This window comes from Spinacia oleracea, chromosome 1 (genome assembly GCF_020520425.1).
Source record: "Spinacia oleracea cultivar Varoflay chromosome 1, BTI_SOV_V1, whole genome shotgun sequence".
In the NCBI taxonomy this organism is placed as follows: domain Eukaryota; kingdom Viridiplantae; phylum Streptophyta; class Magnoliopsida; order Caryophyllales; family Amaranthaceae; genus Spinacia; species Spinacia oleracea.
This window is the reverse complement of record NC_079487.1, coordinates 55,041,693-55,050,869: the sequence shown is the minus strand read 5'-3', so window position 1 is coordinate 55,050,869 and position 9,177 is coordinate 55,041,693. Positions and strand designations below refer to the sequence as shown.

Sequence of the window (9,177 nt, the reverse complement as noted above, 5' to 3'; positions counted from 1 at the left end):
AATTTTGTTCTACATGTTTACCCTTCAACTAATAATGTTCTTAATTATGAAATTTTAATGTCGAATTCTTGTTGATACTTGTGTGGAAGAGACTTTAATAATTGAAGGTTTAGGTCAAATCATAGAGGAGGGTATAATAATTAAATCGAATTACATTTAATGTAGTAGGATTATTGTCGAAAAAATCTGGTGAATTTAGTCCAATTAAACTGATTTTTTAGATAATATCATTTAAGTCTTATTAAATTGAAATTTGCAGTTAGAGAAAGAATGGGGATAATGAAAAATTGAACTCTTCAAGGATCTGGATTATCCTTGAATTTTCTGCTTTTAGTACTGATTTGTTGTCTATGGAGTTCTATATGTAGATTCAATGTGTAGTTGTTAGAATTAGTGCATGCTGCTTCACCCTTGCAGAAAATCGATAGCGTCATCAGGAGATTAAAGACTGGTGTATCTGTTTGGTGTATATTTACTTAATGTTGTGAGAATATAATATATGGTGTATGTTGTCCAAATGTTAGTCTTCGCTCGGCTGCTTGATTTACCCATGGATTAAAGACTGGTGTATCTGTTTCGTGTTTATTTACTTAATGTTGCGAGAATAATCAAAAGTCCAATTAGAATGAAAACAAAATCATGAATTTCAATTTTTATTGAAGCTTTCTTGATCATGACTGAAGTTTGTAGTTTTATTTTCAGAAATTCTCATTAACATGCTATTTTCGAATGATTTTAAGCTGATCTACTCTTCATCCTGTATTAGGATGTCACTGCTACAAAAGGAAATGAATTTGAGGATTATTTCTTGTAACGTGAACTACTTATGGGAATATATGAGAAGGGATTCGAACGTCCTTCTCCAATCCAGGAGGAAAGTATACCAATTGCTTTAACAGGAAGTGATATTCTTGCAAGAGCTGAAAATGGAACTAGTAAAACATAGCTGCATTTTGCATCCCTGTGCTGGAAAAAATTGACCAAGACAACAATGTAACTCAAGGTGATGATCTGATATGTTAGTTATTCAAGCAATTTAAGCACCACTGCCTCAGCTGCACAATCTATTTATAATAGCTTGTCTAGTAGCTTAATAGGTGTCCTGGTTGTTCACTACAGCTGTTACACTTGTTCCTACTAGAGAGTTAGCCCTTCAAACATCACAAGTATGTAAAGAACTTGGCAAGCATTTAAAGGTCCAGGTCATGGTAACGACAGGAGGGACTAGTTTGAAGGATGATATAATGCGTTTGTACCAACCAGTACTTTTGCTAGTCGAAACACCAGGAAGAATACTAGATCTTGCAAAAGGGGTATATGTGTTCTGAAGGACTGCTCCATGCTTGTTATGGACGAGGTACATGCAGCTTGATCTGAATTCTTCCACTTCTTCTATTCTACAAGTTCTTCCCTTTTGTGTGAATTTTTATCTAGTTTGACAAGCTAGGAGATATCTGGTTCCTTGAAAGAAAAATAAGAAACCATTTATCTTTATAATCAGGTTTCTTAAATCAAGAAACCTTGTACGAGAAATAGCTGGTTTCTTAGGAGAAAAATAAAAGAAAAACCATTATCATTATATATAAGAATAACTGTTCAATCAACGTTCAAACCACTGCTAAATCAATATGTACGGAGTATTCTTTATCTTTTTTCGGAAAATAAAAAAAATTATAGGATCAGTTGTCATTAGTATTTATGGTTAGTTGGTTTCACTTCCACCCTTCCATGAAATATTTTTTTTGATATGTTAAACATATTCAATTAACCCACTTCCTTCATCCATCTTGTTCCTTCACCCATCTTTTTCTTCCTCTCCTTCATATGCTTCATCTTCTCCAATTTCTACTATATATCAATAGATTTATTTATCTGATTTACAACGATGAGTTAACTTGTGAGAATGGAAACATGGATGGCGGTGAGTGGGTATGTATCTGATGCTCAATACCTATTTTATCTTCAGGCTGACAAACTTTTGTCCCCTGAATTCCAACCTTCTTTGGAGCAGTCGATTAGTTTTCTTCCTGGAAACAGGCAGATATTGATGTTTTCAGCTACTTCTCCTGTAACTGTCAAAGATTTCAAAGATAGATATTTGCAAAAGCCTTACGTCATCAACCTTATGGATGAACTTACTCTCTAAGGTATTACCCAGTTTTATGCTTTAGTTGAAGAAAGACAGAAGCTCCATTGCCTGAGCACACTTTTCTCAAAGGTTTGCAGTCATCTTATGTGTTGTATGTTTTCACCTTTTTTGCATGTATCTGATGGCTTTCTGACCTTGTTATGGGGTTGGTTTTCCAGCTGCAAATAAAGCAATCCATTATTTTTGCAATTCTGTGAATCGAGTGGAATTGTTAGCCAAGAAAATTACAGAGCTTGGTTATTCTTCCTTTTACATCCATGCGAAGATGATCCAGGACCATCGAAACAGAGTATTTCATGATTTCCGCAATGGTGCCTGCAGGAATTTTGTTTGCACAGGTAATAATATCATGTGATCCTTCTTTTATACGCAAGCTTGACATTTGGTGTACTTGTTGGATGACCTTGGGAGTTCCTCGTTTTGCATATCCTCTGCTCCACTGGCCATGTGTTGGTGGTTTTGATGAGATTCTATATTAATGATATACTGCTCTGTGTTATTTGTACGTCATGGTATTATTATTATTGTGGTGATTTTTGCTTGTAGGCTGTATCTGTAGGAGTGTAGGCCTTGGGTATTCTCTTTTATTTAGTTATAGGACTAGGGTGATGATTTATTATTTGCTTCTAATTATAGTGTTTAATTCTTGTAATCGTAGTTAGTATGCTAATATGAACCTTTAACAGAGATTTTAAAGGCCCCACTAAATATTTCTACATGGATTACTTAGAAGGAATTTCATAATCTACCTTTATGCACTAGAAAGACCATCAATTTCCAAGATATTCTTTCAAATAACTAGACTAAAAACTTGTACTGAGTGCGAAATGAGATTGTGCTTTTTGAACATGAAGAAATTAAATTGTTCAAATTTGCAGGGTATTCTGGGATCTCGAATGTGCTATGTTGGGATGTCATGGTGTGTTGAGCAGAACGGCCCGGTGTTCACCACAGCATTTAGCCCTTCCATACCGATTTTTGTTACTATAATGGATTTTGCCTGCAAAGTTCTATATAAGTATACTTGTAATGTATTGTCCTAAATAGAAGTGTCGCGCAGAAATGTTGAACTAAGCCAACATTCTGTATCTATCTAAACTAAAGAATTTTATTGTTGTTGTATGTGACAAATTAGCTTGCTTTTACAGACTCCTTTTCTTAATGTTTTCGTGTGGCTTATTTGACTGCAGGTTGCTGCAAATTATGTTGTAATGGTTGACAAATTTGGGTGCAGAAGCTCTGGTTATGCTGCTGCTACAGAATCCCCTACAGAAGCTCCAGCGGTGCTGCTGCAGAGGCTGCAGAGGCTCTTTGATTTTGTTTTTATTGACAATGGAATCGTTTTTTTTTGTCGTACGATTTTTTTTATTGAATGAACAATAGTATTTTGCTATTGAATAAAAGTATTTTTGGAAAGATTGTTTGGATATCATTTTAATTTTATCTATTTAGATTTGGTTTACATACATGAGCTAGGATGGTAATATCATATTTTAGGGACATGTGTGCTGCTATTTTATAATAATAAAAAAAAGGGGGAGAATATAGAACGGTTGTGTAAGGAAACCGCTTTTTATCTTAATATTAAACACGAAGTATATAGTACGCCTATGTACGGAAGATGTTTTGTATTTCAATATTTAACAGGAAGAATAGAGGACGGTTATGTACGGAAGACGCGCTTTATTATAGAGTATAGGAGACGGTTAAGTACATTAACCGTTCTATATTCCTTCTTTATTTTCTGATTTTAGGAAGGGAATAGAGGACGCTTGCCTCTTATCACTGTACTTTATAACTAGGTATATAAAACGCTTCTTTTATACGTTTTATAAACTTTATAGTGCGCTGAGTTGGAGAACGCCTCTAAGGCGTCCTATAAAGTGTATTTCAACAGTGAACTAAAATCCTTAATCATGCAACATAATCAAGCCACAATCTCATGCATAATTAAGACATATTTAAAGCAATAAATAACTTAAAGCATGCATAAGATAAATGTGATCTAGTATGGCCCGACTTCATCTTGAAGCTTCAACTTCAAAGTCCGTCTCGAAAATCTCCGTGGGAGGCACCATTTTCTTCAAATAGGATAAGTTATAATTACAACTATTTGATGGTACGCAGACCATATTTGAATTGAAAAACAATTTTTGTACTTTAGACCAATTACATTCAAATTAAAGGTACGCAGACCATATTTTCTATCCTATTTGGGCCATATTAGTCACTTCATAACCTGCAAAACAGTACATATACAATATATACCATTCACCCATTCATTATCATGAATGGCCCACATAGCTGGTTAGTAAAACACGTTATGCATCACATAAATATTTGCAGCAATTAATCAAGGGCACCAATAATCTACAAATTATTCAGTCCTTATTAATTCTAATCAAGTTGTTTTAACCTTAAGGATTTGTAGACCTAATCAAGAGTTTATGACTAAAAGGGCTCCCACTTAAACCAATAAATTCATATGCTTTACTAATTTTAAACATAAAAATGTATTTCTAGTCTAACCGGAAACACACAAATTTAATTAAAATTTAAAGCTCATATTAATTTATAATTGAATCCACAAATTTAATTTATTTTCAGTCGTATTTAAATTAATTCATGATTTTAATTTTAGTAAAATAATTAGAATAAATGAAATTTATTATAATTATAATATTCAAAATTAAAATCCAAGAAAATAATTTAAATTATTAATTTTAAAATTAATTAAATTACGTAAAGTGAAAATTTCAAATTAAAATTTTAAAACTCGACAATCGTGACATGACGAGCACTTGGGCTTACGCCCAAGCCCCGTCGAGTGCACGACCCATCGATGTCCATGGCACAACGTCGCAGCAGCCACGCGCATACGCAGCAAGACAAGCCACGCTTGCGCGCAGCCTGCCTTCCCATAGCATCGCAGCAGCTACGAGGCCACGCGTTGTGGTGCGCAGAGCAGCGATCGTTGGGCGACCAGCTCTCGCTCGCTCGCGCGCCCACAGCGTGCCATTGCTTCGCCCATCGCCCATCGCGCACAGCACTCGACACAAGGCAGGGCTGCTGCCTTGTGCTCACGCGCCATCGCCTTGCTCGCTGCATTCGTACCGCGTGGGCGACGAGCTCCCTTGCTCGTCGTCGCATGCCCGCACTATACAACACCCCTTAAGGGTAACACGTAGCGTCCATTGCTTTGTGCGTGCAAGTTTTATGAGAGATTGCATAAAAATTAAAAATTTTAATTCAAAATTAATGACGAATAAATAAAACATATTAATTTAATAATTTTAGGGCGAAAAATCGAAAATTTATTAATTAATTGATTTCCGATTAACATGGATTCAAGTCTAGGTCATAAAAATTTAAAATTTAATACAAATTTACAATTTTTATGGTGGTTTTTAATCATAGGTATCTAATTAAATTATTAACTAATTATGAAAATCAAATTATTTCTAAATTATTCCAATTTTCAACAAATTAATCATAATTACAAATTAGATTTCATAATTAACAAGGCTAGGCATTCAAACTTGTTAAACATATACAGTAGGTCAATCAAAAATTCAAGATTTATCAACAAGAATCGCAAATATTTAATTTAACATCTTAAATTTACGAAATTTTGCGTTCGAAAAATTAAAACCTCCGAAAAGTCATAGTTAGGCTTCGAATTTGAGAATTCTGGGTTCGGCCGAAAAATAACTATTTTTGTCAAAATTTTAGAATGCCTATTACATGCGGAATTGACACAAAAATCACTCGATTTGGATGAGTAACGAAGAAACTGCCGAAAAACTGCGTACATATAATTAAGTAAACGCAATTTGCAATTAATTAACAATTACGAAAAATAATCACCCCTTTTATTTCTTGCAAATTTGTAATATTTAACCATGTTCATGCAATTTAGATTATGAAAATAATAAGAGGCTCTGATACCACTGTTAGGTTATGATACATATGACAATACATAAATCATGCGGAAAAACCATAAAGCCAGGAAAGTGTCTTCCCTCCTTAGATAGTCCACAGTACGTCCGGATCCGCCTCAAGATTGACCAACTAGAATCGCCCTTAAGGTGCTTAGGAGTTTTCGGCTATTATTGTGCAAGAGTGTGGCTGAATTTTCTTTCAAAACTTACCCTTTTGAATACTTCAATCGTATCTATAATTTATGACCCTAGGCCCTTATTTATAGAGGTTTGGAAAAGGAATTGGAATCCTAGTAGGATACGATTTAATTAAACTTAGAATCCTACAAGGACTCTAATTAATTAAATAATCCTAATAGGAATAGGAATTTAATCACACACCAAATCCTAATAGATTTAGGAATTGTGCATGGACACAAACACACACGCACGGAGCCACGAGGGCGCCCGCACGCGTGCGCTCGGCCCACGCAGCCCACGCTGGGCAGCCTTGCCTTGGCGCGCTGGGCCTGCCTTGCGGTGGGCCTGGCGCTGCCTTGGGCTGGGCGTTGGCGCGCGTCTTTGCTTGCTGGGTGATGGCCTGGCTTCGTGCTGGGCCTTCGTCCGGCAGGCCTCGTCCGATGCTTATTCGTACGATACGCTTCCGATTAAATTTCCGGTTCCGGAATTCATTTCCGATACGAACAATATTTAATATTTCCGATTCCGGAATTCATTTCCGTTTCGAACAAATATTTAATATTTCCGTTTCCGGAACTATTTTCCGATTCCGATAATATTTCCGATTCTGACAATATTTCCGTTACCGGCAATATTTCCGATTCCGGCAATATTTCCATTTCCGATAATATTTTCCGATACGTACCATGTTTTCGTTTCCGGCAACATCTACGACTTGGATAATATTTATATTTCCGATACGATCCATATTTCCGTTTCCGGCAATATCATCGTTTCCGGAGTATTCATTTCTTGCTTGTGACAATCTCAGCTCCCACTGAAACCAAGATCCGTCGATTCCGAATATCCATAGATAGAGTATTTAATGCCATTAAATACTTGATCCGTTTACGTACTATTTGTGTGACCCTACGGGTTCAGTCAAGAGTAAGCTGTGGATTAATATCGTTAATTCCACTTGAACTGAAGCGGCCTCTAGCTAGGCATTCAGCTCACTTGATCTCACTGAATTATTAACTTGTTAATTAATACTGAACCGCATTTATTAGACTTAACATTGAATGCATACTTGGACCAAGGGCATTATTTCCTTCAATCCCAACTTCTTATTGTGTTGAAAAAGCACAAAAAGGCCATTGGGTACAGTATTGATGATTTAAAGGGTATAAGCCCTAACTTTTGTATGCATAGGATACATCTAGATGAAAATCATAAACCATGCATTCAACCCCAGCGTCGTTTGAACCCCGTCATGCAAGATGTTGTAAAAGCTGAAGTTATGAAATTGCTTGATGCGGGTATTGTCTATGCTGTGTCTGATTCTAAGTGGGTGATTCCTGTTCAGGTAGTGCCTAACAAAGGGGGGACAACTGTGGTTAGAAATGAGAAAAATGAGTTGATACCAGCTAGGGTAGTCACAGGTTGGCGCATGTGCATTGATTATAGGCGTCTGAATGTTGCTACTAAAAAGGACCACTTTCCCCTTCCCTTTATTGATCAAATGTTAGAAAGGCTAGCCTGTCACAAGTTTTTCTGTTATCTGGATGGTTATTCTGGTTTCTTTCAAATTCCTATACATCCGGACGACCAGGAAAAGACCACCTTCACCTGTCCCTATGGTACCTTTGCATATCGTAGGATGCCCTTTGGTCTGTGTAATGCACCTGCTACTTTCCAACGTTGCATGATGAGCATCTTTTCTGAGTTTATTAAGTCTATCATGGAAGTGTTTATGGATGATTTTAGTGTCTATGGTACTTCTTTTGATTCTTGCTTGCTAAATCTGACTAAAGTGTTGAAAAGATGTGAAGAGTGTAATTTAGTCCTAAACTGGGAAAAGTGTCATTTCATGGTTACTGAAGGGTGGTCTTGGGACATTTAATATCTGATAAGGGCATTCAGGTGGATCGAGCTAAGGTCCAAGTGATTGAACAATTACCCCCTCCAGTTAATGTGAAGGGAGTTAGAAGTTTCCTTGGTCATGTGGGGTTTTATTGCCGCTTTATCAAGGATTTTTCTAAAATTGTTAAACCACTTACCCAGCTCCTCCTCAAGGATGCCCCGTTTGTGTTTACTGATGCTTGTCTTGAGGCTTTTGACAGGATTAAACAGGCACTGATTTCGGCTCCCATCATTCGTTCTCCCTAATGGGATCTTCCGTTCCATATAATGTGTGATGCAAGTGATTATGCAGTTGGGGCAGTATTGGGTTAGAGAAAGGAAAAGGTTTTGCATGCCATCTACTATGCAAGTAAGACCTTAGATGAAGCTCAAGTTAATTATGCTACTACTGAGAAGGAGCTTCTAGCCATAGTCTATGCCTTGGACAAGTTTCGCACATATCTGATTGGGTCCAAGGTGATAGTCTATACTGACCATGCGGCTCTTAAGTATCTGCTCTCAAAGAAAGAAGCCAAGCCCAGGCTTATTCGATGGATACTACTGCTACAAGAGTTTGATCTGGAGATTCGCGATAAGAAAGGGGTTGAGAATGTGGTTGTAGATCACTTGTCTAGATTTAGGTATGATGATGGTAAGGGGTCTACACCGACCGATGATTCATTTCCAAATGATCATTTACTTGCACTTGCCAGTCAGTCACCATGATTCGCAGATTTTGCTAACTACATTGTAGGGGTATTCTTCCGGCCGATCTTACATATCAACAGAAGAAGAAATTCCTACATGATGTTCGATTCTACTTTTAGGATGACCCTTATTTGTTTCGTGAGACGGCTGAAGGGTTGTATAAGCGCTGTGTTCAAGAATGGGAAGTCCAAGGTATTATCAGTAGGTGTCATTCTTCACCTTATGGTGGTCACCATGGACCGTCAAAGACTAATGCTAAGTTGTCACAGTGTGGTTTTTACTGGCCTACTATGTTCAAGGATGCACAGGCTTTTATTA

At 36.8% G+C, this 9,177-nt stretch overlaps 1 pseudogene; it reads left to right on the top strand.

The window, feature by feature from the left end:
* Window positions 1-673: 673 nt before the first annotated feature.
* Window positions 674-3,479, top strand: LOC130464429 (DEAD-box ATP-dependent RNA helicase 8-like; annotated as a pseudogene).
* Window positions 3,480-9,177: the final 5,698 nt, after the last annotated feature.